Here is a 13,649-nt window from a genome sequence, read left to right on the forward strand (position 1 = left end):
GTATATTGCTTATGGCAATATCACCTTGAGATGTTACAACACTGTTCCGCCATTATAACCTAGAAGTCATGGTCCTCGAAACCTATCTCGACAAGGAGCTGAACACCTTCGTATGGAACTGTCTCTACTTGCACATACCCATGTCCCATCTGTACTTTCCCGACGTCTTCTGTCTTCTTTTTATATACCCACTAATATCGTCGCACTTTCAGTTGAATAAACAACATCAAATAGTATTCTTACGCAACTGCCCCTCTTAATTCTCAATGGATTTGCCTATCATACCTGTTACTTAAACAGATTGCCTAAACCCATAATAATACCCCTACTACAGTCTTTCACAGAGAACCCCAATAGTCCTGTTAATCACTGTTAATCTCGAGTAATATAGTAGCGGAAGAGGTGGTAGGGAGGGGATGGAACGAAGGAAACACAGGACACTACATCTAGTGGACCGACAGAAAATACTCTACACATTGCACAATACACACTACACACTAAGCTCTGAATACATGAAAATACACACTACCCATTACACACTACATACTGCATACATTAAACTACACACTACCCATTACACACAACACACTAGACACTGCATACATCAAACTGCACTCTACCCATTACACACAACACACTGCACACGTCACACTATCCACTACCCATTTCACACAGCACACTACACACTGCATATATCAAACTATCCACTACCCGTTACACACAACACACTGCATACATCAAACTACAAACTACCCATTACACACTCCAGACTACATGCATCAAAGTACACACTACAGACTGCAAACATCAAACTACACCGTACCCATTACGCACTACACAGTGCATACATCAAATTACACCCTGCCCATTACATACATCGCACGACATACTGCATACATCAAACTGCACACTACCCATTACGCACTACCCATTATATACATCATACTGCATACTATCCATTACATTCTACAAACTGCATGCATCAAGCTGCACACTACCCACTACACACAACGCACTAGACACTGCATGCCTTAATGTACATCTATTTTTTACAAACAACGCATTAGACACTACGTAAAGAATCTATAGACGTCACAGTACATACTGCTCACTACACACTTCACCTCCACACTAGATGACACAAAATACATACTGTAGATGCCACATGACAACGTGTCATTTTCACGACAAATACGAAAAATTATGAATTATGAATTGGTGCGTGAAAACATGAAAGTTCATGTATACGGCCAGCATTGATCCATATACCAAATACTTGTGCCTGTTAAAACAGATGTCTTGCCTTTGTTCGAAATCATCATCCCAAGGTCATTCCGATGATTTTACCACTCTACTCCATGGGAACTATATGCATTCTGTAAATAACACCTGTCACTAGACCTTTTATGTTGGTGCTCATTAACGGTGTTATGCAATTGGCGTATTCAAGAAATCTCATAAACATGTCAATAGATAATTGGTAGTGATGTCAGTGTGGATTGGAGCAAGTAGTCAAATGAATTAATAAAAATCATTGTGTAACAAGATTTATATAATCATTTACAAGAATTATGTTACAGAATATTTAAATGGTGCGTTCCTGTCTATCATTTGTTTGTTTATGTTCGGCGTACATAAATTTTTAATTTATTATTCATACATAGAACATAACTTACATAACTGTACAATCTGCTTTGCATTTGGTGACTTTCGTGAATATAAGAAATTCTTAAAGTGCTACACAATCATACATCATCAGTGTCAACAGTGATAGTTCACTTCATACACAACTGACCCAACAAGATGGGGAAAAACTTTTCCATACTCTGTTATGGTCTTCCTTTCTGCTTGAAGATGTTTTTTTGTCTTCAGTCTATGGTTACTTCGGTGAGCATCCACAATTTTACCATCAAGACACCAAAAATAATTATCTTACCAATAACATTCTCGTAAATGCTCTATATTGATACAATTAGTTTGTATGTGTGGAATGCACTTTACAAAGGTAAATAAACCAAAGTTCTAATACGAGATTATCATATGACATACCACGAGGTTAATTCTTCAATCCTATATAGTATCAAATCTAAAAGAAGCAGTGACGAAGAGGTAGGCAGATCTTAAGATGGACAGATTATTAAGATCAGATAATTCACTATTTCCATATAAGATTCTCTTCAAACTTTACCCATGTTTGTTATTCAAATTTATATACATATGTGACAACACATGCTGCATTTAAATTTTGTATTGTATGTTGTATGGTACCGGTGTCGATATAAACTGTAAAGCTGTTCACAATCCCATGTCATTTTTTACCAATAAAAAACAAACACAATAATTAAGCACAAAAATGAGATGTGTAAATCATTCCCTCTGCTGGTGATGGCTGTGTGGGATTAATTAAACGACCAAACCCAGTTGAGCATGCCTTATAATTCTCTTACTCTTAAAATAAACAACTTCAGTCCAAAAGGATACCACTAGTGGGATTATTTGGCCGATTTGAGTTAGTGTTTTGATAACGCTTAGTCTTGATGAACAATAGTCTATTTCAACAACATGGTCAATTGGTAAAATTCATATTAAAGTGGCATACTTTTATTTACATGTTTCACAAACCGTTGTGTACACGTGCACTGTCCATTGTATTTCTTGGTTGGAGAAGTTACAGAGAGGAAGAGTAACTCAAAGTAATTTGATGACCTTTTGAGATCTAAATACATATATGAACACCCGATGGGAAAATGCAGTTGATCATTGCACACCAACATACGGACATTTTTGCTATCGTGAATTTGAGACTTTACATCTACAAAACCGTTCAGAATGTCTGTCAGCGATATTTCTTCAGAGGGCACATTCAGCTCAGGTGAGCATATTACAGATGATGCAAGTATATTATTTGTAAAATCAGTAAGGCAACCCTGATGATGCCAGGTGTTCCTTCAGCAGCATGGTTGTTGAGAAATCTTACACTCAAGACTACCATATCATTTAGCAGGGAGCTCAATGTACAGAGTCGTAGAGTATCCCTGCCATTCAGTAAGTGTTTAGTATATTGAATCACGATATGAGAACAACAGCCCGACTAATTGGCTGATCAAAGGTTTATTACATGTCATAAATATCCTTCCTGGGACTTAATCAGGCTATGGGGGTGGAATATATTCACCAGGTAACACCAGCTGTTTTTTGTGGTTGAGCTGAAGGATTACCTGTTGCATGTAATTTCAATCATAATGTGTAATCAGTATAAGACTGATTTTGGACATATTCTTACAGATGTAAAATGTTCTGTTTTATGTCTTAAGAGATAGGTTTCATCAAAAACAACAATGACGGAGCAATACAGACTAATCCCAGTATTCATGCATATACGTATTTTGGGTTCCCATATCACACCTCATTATATGGATGGAATAGTGACTTTAATAGATATATCCTTTTCAAAATCGCTCAGGCATTTCAAAATCAAATTTAACACAAATATATTTGAAAAACTAAATTGATTGTTTATTCCTTTGTAAATGTTTGTAACGTTTTCAGACAAGATATTCTTATACGATGTTGTATTAGCAGTAATTCGACTTTATTTAAGACTTTAGTTGCAATACCTGCTAGTCATTTTGTTAGGTTTTTCAAAATGCTCATTGCATTTTCCCCATGAGTTTACTTTCACAGACAACTGTGAGGCAGGTTGTACGGAATGCTGAGTCTGTAGAAGGAATGACCCTAAATCCACAACAGACGTAAGAATATACTTTAACATGGTTTAAATACAGTAACTGCAAGAGTTTCAATGCATTAAACCATTCAACAAGTAAAACTTCAGGTGTTTCTACAATAACCTCGACATTAATTTATCTTCATTGTGTTGACAAGAAATTTAGAATTGTATTTTTTTAGGTTGGAAACAGGACAGAATAAGGACGCTAAGGCAGCTCTCCCTGTTATTCCGCAAGCTGAGTTTCAAGGTATTGCAGTTCTGCTTAATGCTCTGTCCTATATGCATCAGTGCACAACAAAGAATGAGCACAACCCACTGTCATATAAATAAGAATGCTCATTTCTTGAGCTCCAAACAGTAAAATTATGTAAAAAAATGTGATGTTCATGGGCGATTTTGTTCAACCGTTTGAATCGGGTGCATGTGACTTCTTGCTATAATTCTGTAATCACTCTATAATATACGTCAGTTTTATTGAAACATAAAGTTTCTGTCAGGGTATTGTACTAGTATTTTGTTTGTTGCAGTGGCTATGACAAGATGTTTGCAGACGAAAAAGGAAACCGTCTCAAGAAAGAAAAACAACCAAAACAAACACAATGATGTCATGAGAAGAAGTTCCAGAAAAACTTCAGTAAGTAAACATGAAAACCAATTTAAGTAGCTTTCGGGAATCAAGAATTAGATGAAATTTTTTTAAGAGGATGCACTACATAACTTGGCTTACCATCAATTAGAAAGGAAGAAGGCATGTTAATTGAATCTTAACTGAGATGATATCAATTAACAAGGCATTAGGCCTTAGTAGATTAGACTACTGCTCACGATCTCATACTCCGGGCATGCATACTGTTTCAAGCTCCGTGAACCTATTCCCTGCGCATGCGGTATGGGCGCAGCGCAGCATAACTGTTGAAACAACTTCTTCCCCCAGCGCTGGGGGAAATTTAGTGAATCGCTTGAACTCCGAATTCGCGGGTTTTTTCCATCGCGTTTTTTTTCTTTATAGGTTGAATTTTCATTTTTTATGATTTGTTTCGGTAACTGCATACCAAAAGGTATCAGAATCTGCAAAGATGTGTTTTCCTTTTACATGTGACCTTTTAGAAAGTTTCGTTCCATGAGATAACCTATCAAAATAATACAACATAATGCCCTATGTTCCATGGTGGGCAGTTCTCTCTGGAGGTCTTGATGTTTCTTTTTCTTTGGGAGCAGTGTCTGGCCAGCACTATGTTGCACCATGTTCAGTTTATTAATTTGCGTATCCAGTTCAACATGAAATTTATCATCTCGAAAACGTTGGGATGGGCTTTTCCAACAAGTTACTTAACCTCCCATGCCAACCTCCAACCTGTTATTTGTCCAGGGCACATTTCTGTCATGGGCTTCCATTCCTGAAGGTTATTCTTTAGTTATGTTAAATATAGCAGTATGTGTTAACTGCAACTAGCCCGTGTACAACAGGTGTAGTCCCACGAAGCCTAAAATTATTCAGTTGGCTTATGGAACTTCATGCCTCAATGATTTTATGGGATTGTGGTGGATTGTTGCTTGGCTGACCACAGAAAGGAAGAATCAACAGAAACAACAAAAATCAAATATGATTGTGAAATATTTCAAAAGGTGACCTATCCCATCTGTATCACTGGTACTATTGGTAAAAGTTGGATCGACCACATGATTCATAGCAACAAATACTGTCATGTGTTATGTTATCACAACACAATCTCTATCATTTAGCATATTATCAGAGGTGACAAGGTGATATTGTTTATGGTTATTGTTTTTCACTGTTCTCAAACACAAAATAAGTGGGATACTGAGTCGAAATTCTTTTCTAAACAGCTTGCGCATAGTGACAGACACACCCATGCATCTTCACTCCACCGAACACTGTAGTAAGAGCATCAGCATCCTAAACCTAACAGAGTGACCCCTGTCCACTGAACAGTGGTCTGTCCCACTCTTATTTCACGCAGCAATTACCTCATTAATTATGTCGAGGGGTCAAACTGTAATTAGCCTTTGGGATTTTATTAGCTGTGAAGTTGAGGCCTTGCAGACAGGTTTACCATCACCCACCAGTTATCTCCCTTTGTGGATCTTTACAAATTGTAAATGTCTTGTAAACATCATCTTTCCAAAATTGTAAATGTCTTGTAAACATCATCTTTACAAAAGATTTACAAGCCTGTAAAGTTGAACTTTTATACAAGTCATGTATGCTGGTGACGGTGCGCCATGCATTGGTGGATGTTGTGGTGTACTCCTGTAAGCCGGCGGTGGTGCGCTATGCATTGGTGGATGTTGTGGTGTACTCATGTATGCCAGTGGCGTTGTCCCATGCATTGCTGGATGTGATGGTGGTGTCTTATGTATCAGGGTGGTGGTGCCCCATGCATTGGTGGATGTTGTGGTGTGCTCATGTATGCTGGTGGCGGTGGACAATGCATTGGTGCATATTGTGGTGTACTCATGCACGCCGGTGGCAGTGCGCTATTCATTGGTGGATGTGATGGTTGTGTCTCATGTATCAGGTTGGTGGTGCCCCATGCATTGGTAGATGTTGTGGTGTACTCATATATCCCGTGGGCGGTGCGCCATGCATTGCTGGATGTAATGGTGTACTCATGTATGCCTGTGCTGGTGCCCTATGCATTGGTGGATGTTGTGGTGTACTCATACATGCCGGTGGCCGTACACGACGTATTGGTACATGTTGTGGTATCCTCATGTATGCTGGAGGCAGTGCGCCATGCATTGGTAGATGTTGTGGTGTGCTCATGCATGCCGGTGGCAGTGCGCCATTCATTGGTGGATGTAATGGTGGCGACTTATGTATACCTGTGGTTGTGCCCCATTCATGGTGAATGTTGTGGTGTACTCATGCATGCCGGTGGCAGTGCGCCATTCATTGGTGGATGTAATGGTGGCGACTTATGTATACCTGTGGTTGTGCCCCATTCATGGTGGATGTTGTGGTGTACTCATATATGCCGGTGGTCGTACACGATGTATTGGTACATGTTGTGGTGTACTCATATATGCCGGTGGCCGTACACGACGTATTGGTACATGTTGTGGTATCCTCATGTATGCTGGAGGCAGTGCGCCATGCATTGGTAGATGTTGTGGTGTGCTCATGCATGCCGGTGGCAGTGCGCCATTCATTGGTGGATGTAATGGTGGCGACTTATGTATACCTGTGGTTGTGCCCCATTCATGGTGAATGTTGTGGTGTACTCATGCATGCCGGTGGCAGTGCGCCATTCATTGGTGGATGTAATGGTGGCGACTTATGTATACCTGTGGTTGTGCCCCATTCATGGTGGATGTTGTGCTGTACTCATATATGCCGGTGGTCGTACACGATGTATTGGTACATGTTGTGGTGTACTCATATATGCCGGTGACGGTGCGCCATGCTTTGGTGGATGTTGTGGTGTACTCCTGTATGTCTGTGGCAGTGTGTCATGCATTTGTGGATGTGATGGTGGTGTCTCTTGTATGAGGGTAGTGGTGACCCATTAATTGGTGGATGTTGTGGTGTCCTCATGTTTGAGGGTGGCGGTACCCCATGCATTGGTGGATGTTGTGGTGTACTCTTGTATGTCAGTGGCGGTGTGCCGTACATTGGTGAATGTGATGGTAATGTCTCTTGTATGAGGGTGGTGGTGCCCCATGCATTGGTGCATGTTGTGGTGTACTCATGCATGCAGGTGGCGGTGCCCAATGCATTGGTGGATGTGATGGTGGTGTCTCATGTATGCCGTTGGTGGTGTAACATGCATTGGTGGATGTTGTGGTGTACTCATGTATGCCGGTGGTGGTGCACCATGCATTGGTGGATGTTGTTATATACTAATGTATGCCGGTGGCGGTGCGCAATGCATTGGTGGATGAGATAGTGGTGGCTGTTGTATACCGATAGTGGTACGCCATGTATAGGTGTATGTTGTGGTGTCTCGGTGGCGGTGCACGATGCATTGGTGGATGTTGTGTTCTACTAATGTATGCCGGTGGTGGTGCCCCCTGCATTGGTGGATGTTGTGGTGTACTCATGTATGCCGGTGGCGGTGCGCCATGCATTGGTGGATGTTGTTGTGTACTCATCTATGCCCGTGATGGTGTCCCATGCATTGGTGGATGTTGTGTACTCATGTATGCCGGTGACGGTGCGCCATGCTTTGGTGGATGTTCTGGTGTACTCCTATATGTCTGTGGTGGTGCGCCATGCTTTGGTGGATGTATTGGTGGTGTCTCATGTATATGTATGAGGGTAGTGGTGCCCCATGCATTAGTGGATGTTGTGGTGTCCTCATGTATATCTGTGGTGGTGCACCATGCATTGTTGGATGTATTGGTGTACTCATGTATGCCTGTGGTGGTGTGCCATACATTCGTGGATGTGATGGTGTCCTCACGTATGACTGTGACTGTGCACAGTGCATTGGTGGATGTTGTGGTGAACTAATGTATGCCCGTGGCGGTGCGCAGTGCATTGGTGGATGTGATAGTGGTACCTCATGTATACCGATAGTGGTGCGCCATGCCTTGGTGGATGTTGTGGTTTGCTCATGTATCCCGGTGGCGGTGCACCATGCATTGGTGAATGTTGTTATGTGCTAATGTATGCCGGTGGCTTTGCTCAATGCATTGGTGGATGAGATAGTAGTGGCTCATGTATACCGATAGTGGTGCGTGATGCATTGGTGGATGTTGTGGTGTACTCATGTATGCCGGTGGCGGTGCGCAATGCATTGGTGGATGAGATGGTGGTGCCTCATGTATACCGATAGTGGTGCGCCATGCATTAGTATATGTTGTGGTGTGCTCATGTATGCCGGTGGCGTTGCACCATGCATCGCTGGATGTTGTGGTGTACTCATGTATGCCGGTGGCTGTGCAAGATGCATTGGTCGATGTTGTTATGTACTAATGTATGCCGGTTGCGGTGAGCAATGCATTGGTGGATGAGATGGTGGTGGCTCATGTATACCGATAGTAGTGCGCCATGCATCGGTGGATGTTGTGCTCTAGTCGTGTATGCCGGTGGCGGTGTGCCTTGCATTGGTGGATGTTGTGGTGTGCTCACGTATACTAGTGGCGGTGCGCCATGCATTGGTGGATGTGATGGTGGTGTCTCATGTATGAGGGTGGTGGTGTGCCATGCGTTGCTGGATGTTGTGGTGTGCTCATGTGTGCCTGCGGTGGTGCACCATGCATTGGTGGATGTTCTTATATACTTATGTATGCCAGTGGCGGTGCCCCATGCATTGGTGGATGTCATGGTGGTGGCCCATATATGCCGGTGACGGTGCACGATGCATTGGTGGATGTGGTGGTGTACTCATGTATGCCGGTGGTGGTACGAAATGCATTGGTGGATGTGATGGTGATGTCTCATGTATGCCGGTGGTGGTGCGCCATGCATTGGTGGATGTTGTGGTATACTCATGTATGCTGGTGGTGGTGTGCCATGGATTGGTCGATGTGATGGTGGTGTCTCATATATGCCGGTGGTGGTGCCCCATGCATTGGTAGATGTGATTTTGGTGTCTTAAGTATGAGTGTGGTGGTGCCAAATGCATTGGTGGATGTTGTGGTGTACTCATGTATGCCGGTGGTGGTGCCCCATGCATTGATGGATGTTTTGCTGTCCCATGTAATGCCGGTGGTGGTGCGCCATGCATTGGTGGATGTTGTGGTGTACTCATGTATGCTGGTGGTGGTGCCCCATGCATTGGTGGATGTTGTGGTGTACTCATGTATGCTGGTGGTGGTGCGCCATGCATTGGTGGATGTTGTGGTGTGCTGATGTATGCCGGTGGCGGTACCCCATGCATTGGTGGATGTTGTGGTGTACTCATGGATGCCTATGGCGGTGCGCCATGCATTGGTGGATGTTTTGCTGTCCCATGTAATGCCGGTAGTGGTGCGCCATGCATTGGTGAATGTGATGATGGTGTCTCATTTACATGTTTTGTGGTGTACGATGTTGAGATGATTCTTTTACTTTAAACAAAACGTAAACCAGACGTAGTGAAATTAATATTTCGAATCCACGTCATTTTATCTTGCAACTGAAAATTTAAGTCTTAGAATTTTATTCAACTTAGGATAAAAGTTGTTTAACAAACGATTATAGATTATAGATTATATATTACTGGTTTGTATTGCAAGGAGGTAAGCGCAACAGTTAGAATAGTGAAACAAGTGCTCTTGCGGTACGTGATGAGCGTTACCTTAGACCAACCCAACTTCTCGACATTTAATGTGCACCCCAAACCCCCTGTAATACAAACAAAGAAAGTGATTTGAAATTATGATCGTTTGTTTAACAACTTTCATCTTAAGATGAATAAAATTCTGAGAATTAATTGTTCAATTGGCAAGGTATAAAATTATAAGAAATTTGCCATCGTAATTTCATTTTATTCGATTTACGTTTTCGTTTAAAGAGACATTCATCGGTACGCTTTCACGGCAAACGGACTGTAATCGCAGAATAACACGAGTGAGTCACGAAAGCGATGAGCAATGATAAGCACATCACAAATTACAACATTCCCACCCACGGACGACAGTTTGTTTTAATTCATTTACATTGAATGTTCCATACACCTAGGTCACTTTGGGTTTAACTTGTAATTTTAAATTTACAATGGGTTATACCTGTATTGTATTAGCCGTTGATTATGTTTTAGCTATATTGTCTTACATAAATAAATCTGTAATTAATGAAAGAAAATTTTGTTTCGTTTTGTTTCAATAATGAATATTACCAGGTCTTACTTGGCTCACGCTAAATAAGAAAACATGCCTCTGTGCAAACACTTGTGATTGAGGTGCTTTCAATAGCTCTAATCCTTTGTTTCGGGTTCGGCGACTGGGATTAGGTTGCGTAAGCGAGCGACCCAAAGCGAGCGACTGAAGCCCGCTTGGAGTTTGAGCACCCACCTATAGTGATGTGAAATATTCGTCGTGGGGACAGAAAGTCTTGAAATCCTGTAGAGGTAGGACGACTTCAAGGATTCTTCGGAAGGGCGACAGAGGACCAGACAGGTAGGTGTTTCCATATCTATTTAGAAGAAACTATGCATCTTCATGGATATTTGTTTAATATACAGTGCACACTCATTCTCTCATAGTACACAGCCATTTAGGTATAGATGGGAAAGGTTGATACTGGTTTCTGCATGTAAACGGAGTGGTAGTGTAGCCTAGTTGTTCAAGTGTTGGCACGTCATGTTCAGTGTCAGTGTTCGAGTCCTCACTTAAATACTATGTCCCACGCCCACTTATGAGGCCCGTCGTTGGAAAATTGCCCAAAGCGGCAGAAAACCACACTTACTCGCTGTTGTTAATCCAATCTACATCCGAGAGAAATGTGATTACTGATGCTTATGCATGACTCATTTCTTTCAGACGCAGGAACCCTGGCACACTCTGGATTTGGTGTTGTGTCACTCTAAACCCTTCCACCTGGACTTTAGTACACTGACTTTCCGGGAGTCCGATGGGATGAGCTTTTGTCTCATGGTGGCTCCATTGTGCGTCTGCTCTCCGCGTAGCCCCCTGCCGAGCGTACATGGAGTAGGTTCGGTGCTAGGGCCTGACTGTACAGTCAGGATGGTTGTTACAGCAACCCAGCTAGTTTAGGGTTGGCACACTCTGTGGCCCCAGTCTTTTCAGCACCCCCAGTAGACCCAATGCTGACTGCACTTGACTGGTAGATTAGGGGTTAGTGTAGATAGGGCCCCCTTCGTGCATGCCCTGTACGATGCTATCTATAGATAGTATAACTTAGTGTTAACCCACCATTCCGTCCTTCAATAGGTAGTTCGAGACAAAGCAAGTCCCGGATGGTCACTTTGAAAGTCAGTGTACTGGCCACCTGTTGGTAAAGCATTCACTATTTCAGTTTAAAACTTAAATTAAATTTTGTTTTTCACGTCCCGACATATTTGCTTTGCATTTAAATGTAAGGGGATCGTCGAATAACCGAATGGTTAAAGCGTTCGCTCATGACGATCCAAACAACCCGATTTCGATTTCCCATATCTAAATGATGTGTGAAGCATCTATTTGTTGTTTCTCACCGTGATATAGCTAGTATATGCTGAAAGCGGTGTAAAAAGTACACTCATGCAGTCATAATCTGTGTGAGAAGCATAAATTATGTAAAGTGTTCTTTGCCTTTTTAAGTAGAACCGTTGCTTACGCATGCAACTGTTCCTTTCAAACAATCTTTTGAATAAACCATAACATGCAATGCATCCTTGTTTATCATGACGTCTACTGCAAAATTACAACTTGAGTTTCATGTTTGAGATTTTACGTGTAGGCATATAAGTTGCATTTATGCACACAGTAAGTGCCAGCGATGTACACTATATTCTCTTTACTGTTGTGAGCAGGGATGCCATCTACCTGGGGGCGGAAATGGACCCTGAAGTCCCCCAGAGGCAGGACGACTGCCAAGAAGATATTCCGTGGACAGACGTGGATCAAGGTCTCTTCTGGCGGCAGGACAACGACCACAAAGCCGCCAGACTACCAGGAAGGCAAGTTCTCCAAACTATCTTTTGAAGACAACATACAATATATTCTTGTTGACAATGACGTCATGAGCAAGTTACAACTTGTGTTTCAGGTTACAGCGTTTTCCTGACCAAAAAGCATATGCTTTTAATATTTATTATCTATGTAGTAAGTATCAGTGATATGAAACATTAACCTATTCGTTATCGTTACTATTAGGAACGTGGATGCCATCGTCCTGGGGGCGGAAATGGACCCTGAAGTCCCCCAGAGGCAGGACGACTGCCAAGAAGATATTCCATGGATAGACGTGAACCATGGATTCTTCGGAAGGATGACAGAGGACCAGACAGGCAGGTGTTTTCAACTCTATTTGGAAGAAAATATTTGTTTCATATATAGTGCACACTAATTCTCTCATAGTATACAGCCATTTAGGAGTGAGTGAGTTTACTTTTACGCCGCACTCAGCAATATTCAACTATAAGGTGACTGTCTGTAAATAATCGAGTCTGGACAAGACAATCCAGTGATCAACAACACGAGCATCGATCTGCGCAAATGGGAACCGATGACATGTTTCAACCAAGAAGTCAGCGAGTCTGACCACCCGATCCCGTTAGTCGCCTCTTACGACCAGCATAGTCACAGCCATTTAGGTATAGATGGGAAAGGCTGATACTGGTTTCTGCATGTAAACGGAGTGGTAGTGTAGCCTAGTTGTTCAAGTGTTGGCACGTCATGTTCAGTACCATTGTTCGAGTCCTCACTTAAATACTATGTCCCACGCCTACTTAACGCTGGAAAATTGCCCAAAGCGGCAGAAAACCACACTTACTCGCTGTTGTTAATCCAATCTACATCCGAGAGAAATGTGATTACTGATGCTTATGCATGACTCATTTCTTTCAGACGCAGGAACCCTGGCACACTCTGGATTTGGTGTTGTGTCACTCTAAACCCTTCCACCTGGACTTTAGTACACTGACTTTCCGGGAGTCCGATGGGATGAGCTTTTGTCTCATGGTGGCTCCATTGTGCGTCTGCTCTCCGCGTAGCCCCCTGCCGAGCGTACATGGAGTAGGTTCGGTGCTAGGGCCTGACTGTACAGTCAGGATGGTTGTTACAGCAACCCAGCTAGTTTAGGGTTGGCACACTCTGTGGCCCCAGTCTTTTCAGCACCCCCAGTAGACCCAATGCTGACTGCACTTGACTGGTAGATTAGGGGTTAGTGTAGATAGGGCCCCCTTCGTGCATGCCCTGTACGATGCTATCTATAGATAGTATAACATAGTGTTAACCCACCATTCCGTCCTTCAATAGGTAGTTCGAGACAAAGCAAGTCCCGGATGGTCACTTTGAAAGTCAGTGT

This window comes from Haliotis asinina, chromosome 2 (genome assembly GCF_037392515.1).
Source record: "Haliotis asinina isolate JCU_RB_2024 chromosome 2, JCU_Hal_asi_v2, whole genome shotgun sequence".
Classification (NCBI taxonomy): domain Eukaryota; kingdom Metazoa; phylum Mollusca; class Gastropoda; order Lepetellida; family Haliotidae; genus Haliotis; species Haliotis asinina.